The sequence below is a fragment of the Astyanax mexicanus genome, chromosome 9, assembly GCF_023375975.1.
Source record: "Astyanax mexicanus isolate ESR-SI-001 chromosome 9, AstMex3_surface, whole genome shotgun sequence".
Classification (NCBI taxonomy): domain Eukaryota; kingdom Metazoa; phylum Chordata; class Actinopteri; order Characiformes; family Acestrorhamphidae; genus Astyanax; species Astyanax mexicanus.
In genome coordinates this window covers 31,516,733-31,533,120 of record NC_064416.1, presented here as the reverse complement: position 1 = coordinate 31,533,120, position 16,388 = coordinate 31,516,733, and the positions used below count along the sequence as shown (strand labels likewise).

At 38.3% G+C, this 16,388-nt stretch overlaps 1 protein-coding gene across 1 annotated transcript in view; it reads left to right on the top strand.

The window, feature by feature from the left end:
- The window catches only part of cntn5 (contactin 5), a 394,897-nt gene that overhangs the window by 51,655 nt on the left and 326,854 nt on the right, over positions 1–16,388 (top strand). Inside the window, exon 2 of the mRNA XM_049483448.1 lies at positions 2,983–3,176. The gene's annotated coding sequence lies outside the window, so the exon portion shown is untranslated. The remainder of the gene's footprint in view (positions 1–2,982; positions 3,177–16,388) is intronic.

Sequence of the window (16,388 nt, the reverse complement as noted above, 5' to 3'; positions counted from 1 at the left end):
GGCCGAACGGCTGACACGCCTCTCTGCAGGTCGCACTTATCCACCTGTCCCAGAAATGTCAGCCCGCTCTTTATTGTCCCATTGCTCCCGTATGATGGCTGAACGCTCGGAGGATGAGATGTCCGTCGAGCTGTCACTCATCCTCTGTCTGTCTCTCCTTCACTTTTATATTTATTTAACACGTTACTTATTTATATATATTGAAACTTCTGCGTGTTTTCCTCTGGGACGTATGATAGCGAGTAAAAGACGAGGAGCACAGCCCCTCCGCTGTCTCCTCACCTTCCACCGAAAGTACGAGTTTGCAGTGTTTGAAAGTGACACACAGTCTTTTTTTTCTTTACGGAAACGAGAAACGCATAAAATCTTACATTATTTTACCTAAAGTCACGACAGATTACACATTGTGATTTTCTTGTAGACGCTTATCAAATAGTTCTGATCGGCTTTGGATGTTCACTCTTGATTTTTCGACAAGAAGATTACACAGCATTTAATGACGAGACATACTGTAGAACTGTCTGTCATGGTTTTATTTGAGTGTAGACAGTATAAACTTAAGTTTTATCTGCTCAACTGAAATTTAATTATATAGATCGGTCCCTGCATTTCAGACCTGCTACACATTCCAAAAAAAAAAAAGTTGGGATATTGAAAAATTTACCACTCTGTAATGTTTCTATTCCTTCTCACAACGCTTAAAATTTGATACCAGGGGCCCTATTGTACACCCTGTGCAAAGAATGTAGCGATGCTCGTTGCTATCTTACACCCTGTGAACAGTCTATTTTCACGCCTTGTGCCCTCGTTGGTAAAATACTTTTGGAGCTTAGAAATATATTAACACTGATGGGCGTGGTGGTCTCAAAGTAAGGTGTGTTCAGGTAAATTTCTGCCGTGTTTCTATCTTGGCGGCGGGAAATACAGGTGCGCCACTGACTGATTAAAACCCTGACAGCAGTCCACAGTCAGCCACATACAGAGCAATTTCAGAGCAGACAACAGATATAAAACTCAGTTCAGACCAATCAGCATCTCAGTTGCCATTCCCTTTAAGAGCCAATTGCACTTTGACTTTGGTGGATTGGCATTTTAATGGCGCATTGCTTCTGCACTTCTCAGTAGAGAAAACTGATCTGCGCGTTCACGCTGTAAAGTTGTGTGAGTAGGTCATGTAGAGGGACAACATTGTTATTTTATTTAGTATTCTGTTTTGTATTGTTGATATAAAAGGTGGGTTTGTGCACTGCTGCATGTCCATGTGTGCATGTAACAAGCAGCATCTGCTTTGCCAAGATAGCAATGAATGTCTGATGATTGACTAGTGCCAGGGTTTTAATCAGTCAGTGGCGCACCTGTGTTTTTCAGTTGCTAAGATAGCAATATACCAGACATTTACCTGAACACCAACACCATATTTTCAGACCACCACACCCACCAGCAAAGACTTACATCTCTGTTAATATTTCAATAAATATTTGGTGTAATAACCATGGTTTTTATTTGTATCTTGGCATGTTCTCCTCCACCAGTCTTACACACTGCTTTTGGATAACTTCTGGTGCAAATATTTAAGCAGTTCAGCTTGGTTTGATGGCTTGTGATCATCCATCTTCCTCTTGATTATATTCCAGAGGTTTTCAATTTGGTAAAATCAAAGAAACTCACCTTTTTTAAGTGGCCACTTATTTATTTTAATTTTTTCCCCAGAGTTGTATTTACAAGCATCGTTGCTATTTAAATGAGGCAGGTGCAAGATTGGGGTTGGTAGGGTGTAAGATAGCAATGAGCATCACAGTGTTCCTTGTGCAAGGTGTAAGATAGGGCCCAATGTATCTTGGATCCATACTGTCTGCAGTCTGCAATCAAATCAATTAGATTTTTTTTTCCCATATTTTTCATAATTTCCCAATCTTTTCTGATTTGGCGTTTTAGTCTAAAAATGCACTTTCTCTGAATTTCCTGTCTTTACAAGTAATTTGTGTTTATTTGTTTTATTCCCTGTAGGAATCTAATGAGTTTTTTTTGGTGTGTGATTTAATGGTAACTAATGGAATTTTAGAAAATAGAAAAAGTAATTGGAAGCATCAAAGCAAATAAAATACACATTAAACATCCAGAGCCCCGTCCTGCTTAAACTCACTGTGGGATGAGCAGCGTGAGATAAAGGTTTATTAAATAAAGTCAGATGATCAGATCTTTTGCACGACACAGTAGGACTGCTTTAATTTGAAGAGGCCACACTATCGCTTTAATAAGAGAGCTTGTTTAACCCTTGGGATAGCAGTAACCCATGTGCCATTAATCACTAAGAATAAAAACATGACGTTTACATAATGTGACATGTAGCGCCTCAGAACCCGAGTGTTCAGATTCATCAACCTCCGTTTGGGAACGTATGACGCACCCTTAACTGTTGAAGCTCACAGTTCACTGTGTATTGCTATTATAAAACACTGTTTCGTTTAATGAACAGACTCTCTGAATGTTGAACATGATGTTAAGGTACTTACTCTGACATACCAAAAGTCATGGCATAGAAGATACTACAGTAGAGCTGTGGAATATGTATTTATGTATGTCCTGTATTTAATGTGGATCTAAAGACTGTGGAAGCTGTATTGTCTGTTTAAATGGACAATTCTAGCCAGAAGTTGCCAGTCACCATCTTTACGACATTAGCACTGCTCTGCCCAATGTGGGTTTTAATATTTATTAGCCTTCTATATCAGACCTCACTACAATTCCCATAATTGGCATGCTGGCCAATGGTCAATCAACCTGACTCATAAGAAAACACCTCACAACTTATGTGTTAGACATAATACTTAACAATTAGTTACAATTAAGATGCACAGTAGTTATAAAATAATAAGCATTTGTAACACAAAAGGGAGATAACTATGTGTTGGTAATTGGTAATTATTGATGTATTATTAGCAATATTAATTTTTTTTTTTGTGCTTTTGTCTTTCCCCTTAGGTCTCGACTGACTCTGTAAACCCTCACCCGTCAACCTCCACCAGAGCCCCACCCACTAAATCAGTTGAAGAATTGCCATATTGATCATTTTTGTTGAGGACCTCAGACAGTACACAGCAGGATTAGCCAGCAGACTTCGTCTGAAGGAGGGATCTGTACCTACTGTCTGTGGGAGGTCAGCAGATGAGGGAGCTGTAAGTACTTTCAAATAATATAAGAGTTTTGTGCTTCTATAGCAGTTAAGAATAAACTAGCTTGTTTGTGTTTTGCAATTTAGCACAAGCTAAACACATTAACATGTGTTAAATGCTCATTGTAAGCATGGTGTGGCCAGCAACACCTTATTTGGCTTATCTCTGAGAGACTGAAACTGACGAGAATAGAGCTGGTGAGATCTTTTTATGCGAAAGTGAGTTTGTGAAAGAACTTCATAAAAATGTTTGTATTGCCCATAGATCTATTCTAACTTGTTTAAAAGAGGTATAATATGTTCCCTTTAAAGAATACTTTTAAATGAATGCAGCTGAGCAGGAGGTGTTCTTTGTTTTATGGCTTGTTTGTGCTAATAAAACCAAATCACACATTATTTCAGTTATGAATTTCCCAGCACCAAATGTTCTGTTCTCATCCTTCTTTTTTAATGGAGGGACTGAAGAAAAGTTATTTATTTATGTACTTATTTATTTATTGTTACTTAGCTTAGGTCTAGCACTGTCTGAGCTGTGAGATGTGGGTTCAGAGGATCCAACCATGTCACATATCCTGAGAGGTTAGATATTAGTGGATGGAGTCCATACTTATAGGTTGTAATAATACATTAATAATAATTATAATGAGTCATCTGAATTATGATTTGTTTAGATTTGCCTTGCAGTTTTTTTAGAATGTCTCTCAGCTAATCTTAAAAAAAAAAAAAAAGGAAAAAATACCCACAGAATGCAAATGGCTCTAAAATAAAATTAGACATAGTTATGGCATCGTCTGCCAGTGATGGATTTGTCAGATGTAAAGTAAAGGTTAATGCTTATTAGAAAAGCCACTTCTGATTATTTCATTTATCTGAGTAATCTAATGATTAGTATGGCATAGAACTTGAGAAGCTTAAAGAATAAACAAAGATATACTGACCAGAACAGTAGCAAACCATCTATAGTCTAATAAACAAAACAATTCCAAAAATACAATTTGTTAGCAACAGTAATTCACCAAGACTATATTTTGTATCAAATAATATGAATGATATGATTGATAGGATATTGCATGTTGACTTGTATTAGCAAAATCAGATGGGTAGGATCTTCCATTTCTGAAGTTGTGCAGGTATTTAACATTAGGGCCTGAATTAATGAATATTTTAGTAGTTGACAAGTAGTTTTCTCAGCAAAATGGGCTTGTTTGATAGTAACAGAATATTTATAGTTAATTTATATATATATATATATATATATATATATATATATATATATATATATATCTTGACAGCTAAAAAGCTTTCTTTGCAAACTGTTTAAAATGAAAATATACTGTGTTGTGAACATCTATGGCAACCCTAGATATTGGACTAGTTTAAGCTTCTGACAGGTGGGGTTTAGAAATACTTTGGGCTGGAGTGTTTGTTGGACCTGGCGACCTAACTGCATCACTCCAAAGACAATAGACAGCATTATATGTGTAAATTTTTTTTTTTGTTCTTAATAACTTTTTATTTGCATTGTGGGGAGAAGGTAATTATAGCAGTTAAGAGATAAACATAATAATACAGAGAAGTAGAAATAGTTCACTACATAAGATTCCTGATAAGATTAATAACTGAAGACCAGTTTCTTATAGTTTTTTCTGATGCACCCTGGAATCTAGCACAGGATTTTTCTATATGTGGGATTTTAACAATGATATTATTGTTTAATAAAGGTATAATGAGCTGATATACCGTGAGTACTGGTGTTGTCTTGTCCCTTATCTGGTGTGTTTACATTTTTGGAGACACAAAGTTCACGCACAGAGTTCACGTGTCAGGTGTGTAAGCCACTTATCTCTCCCACAGGGTGAAGTCTGCTTCCTCACACATTAATGACACATCGACAATTAAATTTTATATCGATAAATAATTATAGTCCAAGTTGTCGATTATGTTGACTAATCGTTGCAGCCCTATTTTACACTCCTCCATTCACAGTGTCATGTGTGTATGGTGTGGACTAGGAATACACCATGGAAGGCTAATAAATATTATAACCCACAGTGGACAGTGCAGTGGGTTTTCCACGTGAACAGATACATAGCTTACAAAATATCTACATTCATTGTAGTAATACATTTATAATGCTGCTACATGTATAAGTACTTAGTGTTTGTTTAATTAATGTCGGCCTTAAGTCAGTTTATTAATTCAGTATTATTCATTAATTTATTAGTATTTACTTTTTGTACCTGAGTTGTGAGATTTGCAGTTTTCCCACCAAACTGGGCTTGTTTGATCGTAGCAGAATATTTATAATTAATTTTTATATATCTTGGCCCCCAAAAAAGCTTTCATTGCAAACTCTTCAAAATAAAAGCATACTGTGTTGTGACCATCTGTGGCAACCCTGATGGGTGGGTTTTAGACCAACTTTGGGGAGTTTTTTTTTTTTTTTGGACCTGGCAACTCGACTGCAGCTATGTGTGAACATGTGAATGTGTAGTATGTGTAGCAATGTAGTAATGCATTTATAATGCTGCAACATGCAAGATGTCTCAGCATGATGTTGTAGAGGTTCCTAATGGAGTCCATCTGTGATAATGCATCTCCCCATGCAGCTCCAACATGCTCACACAGTTCCTGCAGATTTTGTTGGTAGGGGTATAGGAGTGTTGATATCACGGCTGGATTGGTATTATACTTTCTTTTTCTTTAACAGATTTACATCAGATTGGTATGGAGGGGATTAAAATAACCGGATTAGGACATCCCCAGCTCTTTAGTATTATACAAAACCGCTACACCCCTGCAGTAGTGCTTAAGCGTGCATGTTTAATTAAACACAGCTCACGTTCGGCTCTGCTGCAATCGTCTCATCTCTGCTCCCGGCTCCTCGGCTGAGTCGAGGAAAATTCTCCAGGGAACGGTCCTGTCAGGATCAGTGAGCATCTACTCCCGCAAACACTGAACTTAATACAGACTGGATGCGCGTGACGTGGCGCCGGCCTTAAAATAGCTCTCGGCGCCGCCGTCCAATTACAATGATTGAAAATGATGAATGACAAAAAAGCAGGCGGCGCACGCGGGTCACACTTAAGGTGGCGTGCGAACTGGCCCGGCGTGACCCGGTTCAGTGCATGCATAAATGATTGATTCTAAGAGCCGATCTGGGGCCTATTTTGATTAGACGGGACCTGATAGTTTAATTGTAACAAATGTCCGCCCGCGCCCGCTGCGCTCAGCCTGTCAAAAGGTCCGGCGAGAAGCCGAGCGTCCGCCTCCTCCGCAATCCTCAGAAGGATTTTGTAATGAAAGAGCGCTTCGTACGAGGCATCCTGAAGGACTGCTGTACGCTTTAAAGTGCTTCTTCGTGTCTTACTATTTAATTGCCGTTTCCTCCACTTGTGCCCGTTTCAGAATTCACATCTTTACCTCATCGGCTGGAGATGTGAGCTGTGTCCTGGTCTTTTGTGCATAAGATGGCCTTGTGATTGTGAGTAATGGTTAGTATTGGACCACATGGGCAAATATATATCTATATTACAGTATATTTCTTCATTTAAGTCGATGAAATATCATATCGATGATATACAGGGGTTGGATAATGAAACTAAAACTGATTTTAGACCACAATAATTTATTTTCCCGACGGACAGTTCTGGTGGAAACAGGAGAGTTGAGGTGCACATTGAATTCTGCCGTGATTTGAGCAGCCGTGGTTTTATGTTTTTTGGAAACAATCCGGGTTAGCACCCGAACATCCCTTTCAGACAGCTTCCTCTTGTGTCCACAGTTAATCCTGTTGGATGTGGTTCGTCCTTCTTGGTGGTATGCTGACATTACCGTGGATACCGTGGCTCTTGATACATCACAAAGACTTGCTGTCTTGATCACAGATGCACCAGCAAGACGTGCACCAACAATTTGTACTCTTTTGAACTCTGGTATGTCACCAGTAATGTTGTGTGCATTGCAATATTTTGAGCAGAACTGATCTCTTACCCTGCTAACGGAACCTTCACACTCTGCTCTTACTGGTGCAATGTGCACGTAAGAAAGATTGGCCACCAGGCTGCTCCAATTTAGACATGAAAACTCACACACTATTTTTCTTTTTAATTTAGACAGGTGTATCAGTTTCATTGTCCAACACCTGTAGAGACAAGCAGTATAAAACAGGGCTGTGTATTGGCTTGCTGATTTGCTGATTTGAAACATACAGTATGACAATACATGAGTTACAGTATGATTTAATAAATCACAATACAGTACAGCTTTGCACATCTTGGCTGGATTTTTTTTCTCAGTCAGCTTTATGAGGAAGAGTCACCTGGAATTCAGGCTTTCAGTTAACAGCTGTGCTGAACTTGCCAAGAGTTAATTACTCAAATTTCTTTCTCTCTTAATGTGTTTGAGAGCATCAGTTGTAAAGTTGTGAAGATGTAGAGTTACAGGTATACAGTGAACAGCTCTATTTTGAGTAATGTTCTAATCCATATTATACAACAGTTAGTTCCGACCCTGCAGTCTGATTGGCTGAGAGACGTTCTATAAGTGCTGTTATCAGCCGGTAATGCACTGTAACCAAAGCTATCCATGTATTACTCCGCCACATACAGGTAACCTAGCAACAAAGCAGTGCTTTCAATCCAAACAGTGCAGCAATGGAACTATTTTAACTCACAGTGTTTATAACAGATCAAATTTTCTTGCCCTTTTCAACTCAAAATCTTTCAATAAACAATGATAACGGAACTGTTGTAATTATGGCGAGAACTACTCAACTGAGTAAAGAAATAAAATGACGAAAAAGAAATGAAGGTCAGAAAAAAACGAAAATTTCAAGAACTTTGAAAGTATCCTCAAGTGCAGTCGCAAAGACCATCGTAATCGTTATGATGAAACTGGCACTCATCAGGACTGCCCTGGAAAAGGAAGACCAAGAGTTATCTTAATTGCACAGGATAAGTTCGTCGAGTTACCAGCCTTAAAAGCACAAATTACAGCCCCCAGATAAGAGCCCAGCTAAATGCTTCACAGAGTATTATGGATGACTTTATTAATCAATAACAATGGAGGAAAAAAAAAACAAAAAAAAACATCATTTTGGAAAGGTGCGTATAAACTTTTAAGTAAACTAAATAAAAGAAAAGTTGACTTTTTATCCAGTTAAAACAGTTTTGAATTTTGTATTGCAGAAAGAAATATTGGGATACTTTAATAAATTGATATTTTCTGGAGTTTTCTCTCTAATGCCTGATATCTGTGGGGGGGCAGGTTAATAGGATAATAATAAAGTATGTAGAGAGGACTACACGATTACAGTGTGTAAATAAACTACAAACTGCTATCTACTATATGATCAGTAGAATGGAAAAAAATGGAAAATGGTTGTAGAAAATAAGGAAATGGTCATAATGTTATGCTTGATTAGTGTATATCTCGCAATATAATAAACCCCTGTCCTGCAGTATGATACATACAGTATACACAGCCCTCGTGATGCAGCAGTGAAAGCCTCAACATCTCATAGTGAAGGCCGTTAAAGTGGCCCATCCTCCCGGTTCTGGCAGAACGTGTCGCTGCAGATGCACAGCGGGCCGAGATGTGAGTCGGAGCGGAAGTCTGGATCCGGGAGGTTAACCACGTGGGCCGTCCTTTCTCCCGACCATCTGCTCCTCTCATTATTTCTTGGAGAGAGGGTAAAGATTTGAGGAAATAAATTAAGAAATGAGACATAAATAAACAAATACTCGTCTGGGCCAGACATGCAGACAGGCCCAGCATGTATCACTGGACCGTGTGTCAGCAGGGGAGCACAGACAGACGCTGTCACTGTTCACTCTCTGATCTAAGAAATCATTTCTCTTTTGTGTTCTTTGTTTTTCCGATGGTAAATTGAGGCGTGTAAATCTAGATTAGATTCAGGATGATAGCGACTCTTTAGGAAACTGTACCAGAAAGCTGGAAATGTACTGAAATTAAAGCAAATTCAAATATTTAGCAAATACCAGACAAATACATTTCTTATTGTATATGTTAAATTAATTTTGTTGTGTTTTTTCGGGTCAATTTAGAACTTTTACTTAAACATTTAGCCTTTTAATCAATATCCACACAGATAAAAAAAAACAAAGAAAGCACAATACATTTACCTCAGCAGCGCTACTCTAATCATAACTATACCTCAGCAGCGCTGCATGTGACTGAAACTTACACAACGGCTTGTATCTTTTAGCTGAAAAACAGAACGTTTGTGAAGAGGTAGTAAACTCGTACTACTGTAAGTATAATACTGTAAGTGATATTGAAAGCTTTATTTAAGTTAATTTAAATGAATAAAGAATTACGCATCAAGTTTGGCAATGCCGTTATGTTTTAGGCAGATATTTAAATGATTACAGATGTGGTCTGATTAGATACTAGACATGCCTCTACAGCACACTTAAGCCCTATGTGGATGGGATTAGTTTCTAAGGGGGATGTCTGTGAAAAATATTTCACACTTCTACTCAGTGATTAAACTCTTGCATCTGGACTGCAATTGAAAAAACAGGAGGACCAATGAGTTAAAGTCTTTTTGGTCACATGACATCGCGTTCAGTAGCTCCTCCATTTCCACTCGCTGTTGCGTTTACATGGATCTCCATGTAAATGTGTGTTCAAAGTGTAATTACGGTGTGTGGCAGTGGACAAATAGCTGGTTTATTAAATGCGAGGAGACTAAACTCAGAGATGTTAGTCCGGATGGGACTAAAATTACCGGAGGACCACAGAGTTCAGCGAAAAACAGTAGATTCAGTAATTCAGCCTGTAATTTTTTCTTCTCAGAGGACGTCTGAGAAAAACACATATATGGTCGTTCTGGATGGGAATAAAATTACCCCAGGACCCCCTGAGAAACTAATCTCGTCTAGATAGGGCTTTAAAGGCATTTTGTTCAGTTACAAGTCTTGGAATGAGAAAACTGGACTGAATCCAGGTTCAATTTGTGTGTAGATCATTCTGACTTTTTTCATTTCTGACATTACAATTTCTGTGTAACAAGATATGGTATAATAGTCATTAGCAATGATGGTGACTGGTGGTATCTGGCTAAATTGGTCTCTTTTGATAAAAAAAAAAAAAAAATCACGATGTTAAAGGAAACACTTCAGTTATTGTTGGGTATAAGTTATTTAGACTTTTCACTTACATATTTTACTTTTTACGGCCCAAAACAGAAAGCCTTTCTTTTTTTGCCCTTTTTAGACATATAATTTTGGGTTGCCAAATTCTCTGTGCATCCATAATCCAGTGTTTAGTTCTCATATTTCTGGTGCATTTAAATAAACTCTTTTCCTCCCTCCTCCACCCACCAGTCCTACAGCTCCAGCCGGCAAGTCCTCGAAACTCACAGTGCCGTTAGATTCTTAATTTTGCAGTTCTTAATCAGAAAGAAGCCTGCTGAGACTCCATGTTAATTGCAGTGTTTGGATGCAGCCTGTCTCCATCATATCGTCTGTTTTTCCTCTCCCGCTCTCTGAGTTTGCAGCGCAGTGTGATGTCTAATTAACAGCATCCTGCAGCGTGCCTCGCTCTGCACTCAGACAGCGCTGTGCGCTGATTAAGATATCGTGAATGGATCTCCTGTCCGCCATGCAGGAATCTTAGATGCACTTTTTAACTCCTTTGTAGCAGCAGACAAAACAAATTCATCTGCTCTTTATATGTTGTTGTGATCAGGCTGAACGATAGTGTGGGGAACGTCTTGTGATAAGCAAATATTTTCTAGGCAAAGGAGATTAAATATATGCGGATAAAATAATACTATGCTCGCAAATTGGTATGTTGATGTATATCACTCAGAATATGAAAATGAAATGCTTTAGAAGAAGGTTAATACAGTATTTGTCAACCCAAATTTTAATGAAGTTGGAACGTTGTATAAAACATAAGTAAAAACAGAATACAACAATTTGAAAACCCTTTTCAACCTATGTTTAATTGAATACACTACAAATGTGAGATTTATCATATTGTTTTGCACTATAAGGCGCACTATCAATGATAGTGATATAGATGATAGATGATGTCTATTTTTCAGTCTATTTTCCTATATAAGGCGCACCAGATTATAAGACGCATTTTAACAGACACTAAGGAAGTTCTAATTCAGCAGGTTTTGCCACTGGGTGGGGGTGGTAGCTAACTAAGCTAAGCAAACAAAACTGAAATAAAAAATACTTTCTTTTAATGTCAAATGAGCACTGGATGTTAATCTACACAGATTTCTCTCCTAAACACTGTTTATTTGGGTGAGTAAAGCACTTCTGTTTATTTACAGTAAGCTTAGATTCCCAAATTTCTCCAGCACTAAGGCTGGAGCATTAGCATTAGCAGCTTATAGCTAGTGGGTAGCAGCTAATGTCACCTGACAGCACTACACTGAGGAACCCTGCGTGCTCAGGTAAGCCAGGGCGACATTAGCTAGCGGTTTGTCCCACGTAGCTTGTTTTAACGCGCTAAACGCACATGCAACAGTCCGATCTCTAAATGGCAAAAGAGAGTCCTAACCAGGGTTAGCAGCAGGCTACTGGCCGATAATACTCACTTCTAAACAGGGAATTAGCGGTTAGCGGCTGATGCTAATGCTACTCCAGCTCCAGTGCTGGAGAAACGTCATTGAAACTCATGTGTAAAGCTGCAGTGGCATGTTCAAATGGATACATTTTATTTGATGCCTTCAAAACGTTCCAGAGAAGTTGGGACAGGGCCAATAAAAAGACTGGGAAAGTTGAGGAGTGCTCAAAAAACACCTGTTTGAAACATTTCATAGAGGTGAGTGTCATGATTGGATGTAAAGGGGGCATTCCTGAAAGGCCCAGTCGTTCACAAGTAAGGCATGTGCGTGGGCGAGGTTTATCACTTTGAGAACAACTGCGTGAGAAAATTCTACAACAGTTTAAGAACAACTTGTCTGGGCTCCGAGTCGTCCAGGGGACTAAGGCACTGCCACTGTGATCATGAGATCGCTGGTTCGTATCCCGGTCATGCAGCTTGCCCGCGGCTGCCTGTGCCTGAGAGCACAATTGGCCTTGTGGTGCTCTCTGCCCACATCACTTCTAAGGTGATGTCAATCAGCACAAGGCATCTGTGAGCTGATCTATTAGAACCGAGTCGCTGCGCTTTCCTCCGAGCAATGCTGCATAATTTCAAATGTATCGGAGGAGGAATGTGCTAGGTCTTACCCACCTGGTGTTGGGGCATCACTATTGATAGGTGGAGTACAGCTAAAAAAGGGTGGGTATGATTATTGGCTTGGATAAGAACTTTGGTGGTTTTCATGTACCAATGTTACTATGAGTTATGAACTATGAACTGTAATTGCAATCAAAACTCAGCCATAGACCCATTGAACACAAACAAAGCTTTATAAACATCACTAAATCTTTCTCTCTCTCTTTCTTTGTACCTCTGTATCTCTCCCTTTCTATTTTTAGTACTCTTGAAAATAAATACAGCATAAATCTGTATAAACTCCCAATTTTGCTAAATAGGTACATGTTTGTGAAGAAAAATGAAAAGTTAAAATCTTGTGAGAATTCTGTGATACGAAATATTTGATTTCATTAGAGAACAATGAACAATGATTTAGATCTGGAGAATTCCTAGCGATACTGACTGCAGAATAATAAAAAAAAAACACTTTTACCATCTTTATTTTTCCTTTGAGGTTTATTGCATTATTATATACTGTACCTTCCAGTTTACTGCAAACATAAGAGTGAGCCTCTTGATGTTAGACTGTCCTAAATTATTCATGCATTTTATGGCGGAGTGAAATGCCTTGATGCATCCAAACACTCTGGATTGTGTGTGGAAGCAGTTAGTATAAGACAGGTCACTCACAGCGCACAATAAAACCCTCAGTGATTGGTCTGATTGAGGCTTATTTGCAGTTGCTCACTTCTGTGCTATCAGTGTTGTATGAACGATTAGGTAATTGTCTATTGTGCAGCCCTGCTTTGTATGCAGGAGGCAAAATGAGAGTTTATATTTGCATTGAGAGGCGGAAATGCCGTGAATAGAAAAGAGAGAAAAGGAAGGAGGGGGAGAGAAATTGCTTTTCACTGTAACAATATCCATGTTCCAATTCAAATCACTGCATTACAATTACTGTAGCATTTACTGGGCCGTTCTCGAGAGCAGCGCTACACCAGCCAAATGAGTTTATGTGCTTTCTTCTCTCTAGAGCTATTTTTCAACGAGCGGGTCAGCTGAAGTGGCAGGGAAACTGATTCCCCACGTCACCAGGTTTAGCAGCTATTTGTCATCACGTCTCTCAGCTCAACAATTGTGTTAAAAGGACTGTGAACGGACGGCGGGCTCTGTTTCTCATGTCATCCAGAAATAGTTTGCTGTGGTCTTGCTGTGCTCGTTGCTCGCTCCATAACGTCTGAATGACATCCCGTCACAATATTAGGACACCTGTTCATTTATTGTTTCTTATAAAACCAAGCGAATGGAGAAGAGTTTATCCTGCTTTTATTGGAGTAACTGTCTCTACTATGATCGGAGTGTCGCCGGTTATAATGCCAGGTCATGTTGCTTCTCCATCAGCATTAGTAACTTTGTAGCCTTAGTAGCTTTCGAATTTGGGGAAAAAAGGGTTAAATTAGAAACACTAAAAGCTAATTTACTTCCTTTAAAAATACCCTGTTAAGTTAATTTAACTCAATTTTTTTTGTTGTACAAACAAGATGAGTATGATTAGTGTAATTTTTAAATTTACAAATCCTAAATCTCATTTGCATTTCTTAATACAATATGCAGAGCTAAACTGAACTCAGGACAAATAAATCACTTATGACTTTTTAAGTTAGTTAGACTCATATATTGTATTTACTGATTAACACATGAAACATAAATGACTTAAACTATAGATTATCAGTTGGCAAAACTAACTGTAAACCCCCCAAAAAAACCTTCAAACTCCCAGATTCCCAGACAGCGATTAAGCCTAGTCTTGGACTACACAGTATTCTGTACTGTCCAGGAAACATAACATTCTTTTTTTTATTATTATTTTTTATTTACAGTGTATTGATGTAAAAATTTGATTTTTAGCCACAAAAGCATTGCTGGGTTCAAGATATAGGAGGTCAGGATAATCATCAATCTACTACACCACATCCCAGTGTAAATGTTTACACTCCACACCTTTTAAAATTTCAACTTTCAATAAATCATTATTTAGTTTGTGAACAAAAACCTAGACAAATGATACAAGAAATACAAAATAAGTACAGATATGTTAACATTGTAAAACATTAATAAACCTAAAATACATGAGATCTGGCAACCGTTTAAAAGCTCCAAAGGAATAATCATATGTATAAAGCATTTCTCCCTTACTTTTTTTTTTTTTTTTTACATTTAATTAGAAATATATTTAGTCATTCAAGAAGGTACTTAAAATAAAATAATAATAATAATAATAATAGTAAAGAAAATTATTAGAATTACTATTCTCCCAAACTAAGAAATGACTCATGCTGTATATGGTTATAATATATTGGAATGGCTAATTATTCATTGTTTCTGAGCCAAACAATTGGGTCAAAAGTATAGTGAATGAACAGTGACCTTTAAGAGTGTGCGATATCATATTGCACACAATGATATTGATTTTTTTTTTATTCTGTCAAAAAAAAAAGTTGGGAAAGCATTTGTGTTACATTACTTTATTTTTTTTTTCAATCAGGATCTTGGTAAAGTTATAGTTTTTTTATAGTTTTTTTCTTTGTTTCTACTGAATATATTAAACTTGTATACTTACTTCTATATTAAACTATTGTTGCATTAGCATATTTTTTAAATTAATAAAAAAAAAAATTGATGTTTTGTCATATGGCCAAGAATATAGTTTTCGCACACAAATACAGTCACATGAAAAAGTTTGGGCACCCCTATTAATCTTAATCATTTTTAGTTCTAAATATTTGGGTGTTTGCAACAGCCATTTCAGTTTGATATATGTAATAACTGATGGACACAGTAATATTTCAGGATTGAAATGAGGTTTATTGTACTAACAGAAAATGTGCAACATGCACTAAACCAAAATTAGTCCGGTGCACCCTAGTATGGGCACCCTTATCATTTTATTGATTAGAATACTCCTTACTACTTTTTACTGACTTACTGAGGCACAAAATTGGTTTGGTAACCTCATTGAGCTTTGAACTCCATAGCAAGGTGTATCCAATCATGAGAAAAGGTATTTAAGGAATTATTGTTCTGTTATTGGTGGGTCATATCGCCCTCACTTAGCGGCAGCCATTTCTCACATCAACCCGAAATAGCAGTTCGCTCGATATCCCCCGAATGGCGACCCATCACCACATGCAGGTAGCAGCGGTCAGTGTTGCTGGGGTAAGTACAGGGGACGGTGAGAACTGGACGTTGTGGCTTTGAGGTCTATCAGTTATTCCAAATAGATAGCGCACGCACTCAACGGGGGTCCATACTCCTACTGTTCCTCATCATTTTTACTGTCAGCTTGAAGTGAAATCAATAGTCCGGCCCGTTCCGCGGCGGCACGCTCGAGTTCGCTTCTTCTTCAGTGCCCCGATCGATCGATCGCGCGGAGAGACGAGGGAGAGCTGGCCAAAAAGCTTCTGGATTCCTTCAGCGCTTGAGTTCCTGCTAAAACCTGCGTATCAGATGCTGACTGCCGGGGGCCGGGATGTGGATGCGGACCCTGTGGTGGTGGTGGAGCGTGTGGTGGAACGGGCGTTCTGAGCGGCTCAGGCTGGTCAGGAACGCTTGCAGTGTGAAGGGTCAGCGCGTAGGTTAGGTGTTGCACAGCGGTTACATGTTTGGCTGTGTTTAGACCCTGGAGTGCTCTAGGTTTACTCTCTAAAACACTCATGTAGGATCTGGTCCCAAAACAGCAGGAAACAGAAAACTGTTGCTGCAGTTTATTTATTTTCTTCTTTTATTTCTTTTGTGTAGAGGTTACAAACAGTACAGTGTGACGTGAGCTCTTACAGCCTTTTTGGCACTGCAGTGCCACTGATTGGCATGGTGGTGGTGTATTTTTAGTTTTTAGTGTGTGTTTAGTGCTGGTATGTGTGGATCAGTGTTAATTTAGACAAATAAAATCAGCTTTTGATTTAAGTATATTATTATTGTAGGTATGTGACTGTAAATATTTTTTATTTTATATTTTTTCGAGAAA